The sequence below is a fragment of the Mus musculus genome, chromosome 1 (assembly GCF_000001635.26).
Source record: "Mus musculus strain C57BL/6J chromosome 1, GRCm38.p6 C57BL/6J".
Taxonomy (NCBI): domain Eukaryota; kingdom Metazoa; phylum Chordata; class Mammalia; order Rodentia; family Muridae; genus Mus; species Mus musculus.
This window is the reverse complement of record NC_000067.6, coordinates 157,616,570-157,622,130: the sequence shown is the minus strand read 5'-3', so window position 1 is coordinate 157,622,130 and position 5,561 is coordinate 157,616,570. Positions and strand designations below refer to the sequence as shown.

The following is a 5,561-nucleotide window of genomic DNA, read 5'->3' as shown; positions in this document are numbered from 1 at the left end:
CTCCAGAAAATAGTGACAAAAATTAAAATCAACCAGCACACAAGGATCCTCTGTGGCAAGACCAAGAAAATAATGGGGGCCACTGTCATCTGGCACTGTGGTTCCTTCACAGCAACAGTGGCTGGTGGGTCCTGGATTTATAACACCACTTCCACTGTCATAGTCAATAGGGGGGTGGGGGAACGACGACGACGACGACGACGACGACGACACCAAATATCCTAAAAGTAAACAACTTAAGCTATTTCCGACAGAGAGAGCTATTATTTACCTCGTGACATGAGGTGCCGGTACTAGAAGCAGTTACTGGGATGCTCTCCCGTGGAGAGGACAGAGAAGACTTTCTGTCTAAAAGATCTCTCCATCTGTAACACCGGTATAATTGCTTCAACTAGGCTCTTTCAGTTAATTTCTCCAGGATGTTGTAAGCATGCATTTGATGATGTTTTTGCTATGTATCTGTTGCTGCCATGGATCTGCTACTTATAATCACTCAAACACAAACGCACAGCTACTCTATCATGCTGTAGAGTATACAAAGCACAAAGAGATGGTTGACTTTCATGTGTTTCTATGGAGTTTTCCTGGGAGCTTACAAAGCCTCATATTTCCTTTTCGACTTTTCAGGGTTTTTAATAGTCACAGGCAGAGGTCTGGTTCATTTCAGCTCCTTCATTGCCAAACCTGGGGGTAGAGACTGTCTCAGTTTCTCTGCCGTCTCCTTGTCTGTGATAACCAGGGTGTAAAGGTACCTGCTAAAGCGAACCTTGAACTTCACATTATCCTTGTTCTTCTTGATCTTGACAGATTTGACCGGGCTGTGAGCAGAAAGTCCTTGATTTCCTCGATTTTCTGAGGCAAGGCAATGGGCGCTTGGCTCTAGTGTCCGCACCCCAGCTGCGGGCTGCCTCTAAAGCCTCATTATTTAACAATGTCTGTGTGGGTAACCTTTATTTATTATATTACCCTATGTATAGAATTTGGACTCAACCTTCTTTGAATAAGATGGTATTTTTACTTGTTGTGTACTATGTCTTGTGGTATTAAGATGGAAATACAATAAAGGGGTAGCAGTAAGCAGGGATAATGTTAAAAGGATACAAGGATGAACATCTTTAGAAAAGAAGGATTTCCATGAGAAGGATGAGAGAGCTGAAAAGGAAAGCAGAATTGGCCTTAGCAAGTTATGAAGGTCCGAGTGAGTTACAGAAGGTGTGTAAAAGTGAGACTTACAGACGATGTATATGATCCTAAAATTTGTAAGGCCAGTGCTGAATATGTCCATATCAAAACTCTACTTTTGCTTACTTTTATGGAAAATAGATTTTTTCACATGAAATATTCTGATTAAGATTTTCCCTCTTTCTACTCCCCCAAGTTCCTTCCCATCTCCCCTCCCATCCAGACCCACACTGTTTCTGTCTCTCATTAGAAAAGCAAAAGCAGGGGGGTGGGGGATAGGATATAGGAGACTTCCAGGATAGCATTTGAAATGTAAACGAAGAAAATATCTAATTAAAAAAAAGTGAGTCTATGAAATATAAAGTAATTTCTCATTCCAGGTCACAATGTGACCTTGAGGATGTCATATAAACCTTTTTCAAATTAGAAAGAAAGAAAGAAAGAAAGAGAGAGAGAGAGAGAGAGAGAGAGAGAGAGAGAGAGAAAGAAAGAAAGAAAGAAAAAGAAAGAAAGAAAGAAAAGAGAAGAGAAGAGAAGAGAAGAGAAAAGAAAAAAAGAAAAGAAAAGAAAAGAAAAGAAAAACAAACAGGATTCTATGGGAAAAAAATAAAATATAATCAGATAAAACAATTGGGAGGCAGAGGCAGGTGGATTTCTGAGATCGAGGCCTGCCTGATCTACAGAGTTAGTTCCAGGACAGCCAAGGCTACACAGAGAAACCCTGTCTCAAAAACCAAAAAAAAAATTAATAAATAAATAAAACAAAAACTAACACATCAGAATTGAGCAAAACAATTAGAAGAAAAAGAGCCCAGGATAAGGCACAAGAACAGAGATTCATTCACATACTCAGGAGTCTCATAAATAGGGAGTTATATATGCAAACAATCTATATAATTTTTAAAAGTGAGAAGAAAATATATGTGTGTATATAAAATAAAATACAAATTATAAACAATAAGATAAATATTTTTTAAGTAAGGAGCCCTGAAATGATATTACAAAACAAAGAATCTCCAAGGATGCTTTAAGTTCATTATCTGTTGACCATCTACCACTGGGCATAAAGCCTACCCTTATGAGGGTTAAACCTCTACTTAAATCAATGGAGTTCTCTTAAGTTATTGACTGTTTCTTGGGAACAGTTACATGTATTCGCTTGAAAGGACAACATTTATGTCTAGTAAAGATGTATCTTAAACTGTTTTGGTTTTGCTCAAGCTTCTCCTAAACATGGCATAGTACTAAAAATACCAGGCTGCTATGCCTAACCTAGGTGGTCAATGCCATACTTAAAGGCCTGCCTATACAATGTGGTCAAGGAGACTGAAAAGGACAGTATTTTGCCCCCTTGGCCTCTAAAACTAAGTCCTCAGGAACTACAAAGATGTTTCTCAAAATGTCCTCTATCCTTGATGATTTATCTGTCCTCTTATTCAAAGAAGCCATGGACACTCTACTAGATGGACTTTAACCAATGTCCAGTCTACAAAGACAGAGGAAATTTCCTCAATGCTTCCAAGAAAACCCACAGTCAAGTAATGCTTTTTGACTTATTCCCAAAAGATGGAGCAACTGATAAAAGAATCTAGAGGAGCCAGAGTTTCTTCCTAATTCTAGTGGCATAGGATCAGATTCTCTACTGTCTTTGACAGCAAAAAATTAAATGGACGTTTGGCCACCTGCATGATCTTAAGCATCCAACAAAAAGCATAACCAAAGACTAAAATAATTGGTAATTTTAATAGTTCAAGAGATTGTAATGCCCAGCTGTTAGACTTAAATTCATAAGAGATGTTACTTAGATGTCAACTATCTCTCACTAATCATTTTCTTCTTGATAAGGAAAATGCTACCCAGACATAAGACATCATGTCTTTGGCTCAACTCAACACTACAGCACCTACCTGAAGTTGAGAGAAACAGGTCCTCTATAGTTTTAAGATAAACAACAAGTTGTGGTTATATTTCTTCTCTCTCCCTCTCTAGAACTCATGTGGATGGGACTTCATGCTGTGATTCTAGCAACTACAGCAACTATCAAGGTGCTTGAAAGCAGACTCTGCCATGCAGGCCAAAAAGTAGATACATGGTCTTCTGAGATCAGGACATTTTAATAGACTTATATATAAGCACTTTTAAAATATCCTCTGTTCTGAACTCTCCTTGTTCTTTGCCTAGGGTTTGTGATGCTAATAACTCTTGTGTTCACTTCTCACTCATATCTCTATCCAGGCACAAGTCAAGGATTTCCTGTCCCCACTCCATAACTGACTGTTATAACAACCAATATACTTTTAGGACCCTTAAATGGACCTCTTGGAGGAATACCCTGTCATATCCAGTGCCTCTGTTCAGCTCAAGTAAGCCAGATCTGTTTTTGTCCCAGTATCCTAATGGCAATTTGGGTTACCTCATCAGAAGGGAGAATGATTTAAAAGGGTGATAGAAATTGACAGCTCAGTGCAGGGACCCTGAAAACAACAGGTTCAAAAATGCCCTCAGGGGAATGGTGAGATTGCTCAGTGGTTAATAACACTGGCTGCTCTTCCAGAGGTTCTGTGTTCAATTACTAGCAACTACATGGTGGATCATAACCATCTCTAAAGGGATTGATGCCCTCTTCTGGCATGACTCCTACATTTAAAATAACATAAATAAATAAACTAAAAAAGAAGAAAACTCAGAGAGAGAGAGAGAGAGAGAGAGAGAGAGAGAGAGAGAATCTTAGTTCTTGCTTGGTGGGATATGCCTTAAATCCCAGAATTTAGGAGGCAGAAGCTAGATCTCTGATATCAATGCCAGCCTTGTCTACAGAGTGAGTTACAGGATAGCAAGGACTATGTAAAAAAAAAAAAACCCTACCTTTAAAATGGGGGAGGGAGAGAGGGATGGAGGAAGAATGGAAGGGAAGAAGAGAGGAAGGAGAAGAGAAGAGAAGAGAAGAGAAGAGAAGAGAAGAGAAGAGAAGAGAAGAGAAGAGAAGAGAAGAGAAGAGAAGAGAAGGCCAGGATAGGAGTTCTAGATGAGTTGTTTGATTGCTGGTTGGCTTGTTTGGTGGTGGTGGTGGTGGTGGTGGTGGTGGTGGTGCTGGTGGTGCTGCTGCTGGTGGTGGTGCTGCTGCTGCTGCTGCTGCTGCTGCTGCTGCTGCTGCTGCTACTGGTGGTGATGGTGGTGGTGATGGTGGTGGTGGTGGTGGTGGTGGTGGTGGTGGTGGTGGTAGTGGTGTTTTGTTATTAGTTCTTTGAATTTTTCATACAATAAGTATTGAGCAACTTTTCCAATATCCACCAGCTCTTCCCTACCCACCCAACTTTCTTTTATTCTTAAGGCCATCAATACCAATTTGTGTTGCCCAAATATTCTTGGATGTGGCATTCCACTGGAGCATGATCAACTTGCCAGGGACTACATACACTCTCTGAGAAAACTGAGAGTCCTAAATGAGAAGCTCTGCCTAGAAACCACACATGAAGGTGAGAATTAAAATTCCACCAAGGCATTAATCCCTCTGGAGAACAGCTTTGGAGCTGGATCTCTAGATTAAGGTAACAATGGATATGTATATGCATGTGTGTGTGTGTGTGTGTGTGTGTGTGTGTGTGTGTGTGTGTATTCTCCACCTTCAGCACATCTCCTAAATGATTTTGGAGTTATCTCTTCAGAGGCAAGAATGAAATATCACCAGTAAAGGCCCATTAAGAAAAAATATCTTCGCTCTGGTCAAGAAAATGAGAGAAGTAATATTCCAGTGGGTCAGATCAATGATATGGCTAAGAGACTACCCATGAGGAAGGTGAGACCATCCCTAGGAAGGTGGTTTATCTTAAGCCATGTTTAAAAGAATAGTTACTGCTTTAATGGGATAATATACTTTCCTTCCCAGAATCCCTCTCACCCTTGGCACAGAAGCTTACAGAGCTCTAGCCGTAGTTTCACAGGTCTTTCCACTTTCTGGAATTACTCAGAGAAGCATGCCTCCTTTGATAGCTCTATGATATGCAACCTTTCCCTGGTACCTTGGAATTCCTCTAAAGCCCTCCTCCCCACTCACCATGTGGCTGCCTGTCCTCCACATTGCTAGCAGACCTCATCCAAGCTTAACTCAAATGATGTGGCTTCTAATTTTTTTCTCTTCTCCATTCTCCTCTTCCGGTAAGCTGCTAAAATTTACAGCTTGCCTGCTCTGGGGTTGTTCTTTTAGGTGTTAATAAAATTGTCTATGTGTTTGAAAGCAAAATAAGAATAAAATTAAAATGAATAAGCAAATTAAGATATCCATGGACATATACTACTTCAGAACACTTACTCTATGGAACCCATAACTGAAGGCATTTCTTAATTCCAAAGAGAAGATTTTAGTGCAGATAGGTACCATG

At 40.0% G+C, this 5,561-nt stretch overlaps 1 pseudogene; it reads right to left on the bottom strand.

Annotated features, from left to right (window-relative positions):
- Nucleotides 1–658: 658 nt before the first annotated feature.
- On the bottom strand, nucleotides 659–5,260 carry Gm34423 (annotated as a pseudogene).
- Between the last annotated feature and the right edge of the window lie 301 nt (nucleotides 5,261–5,561).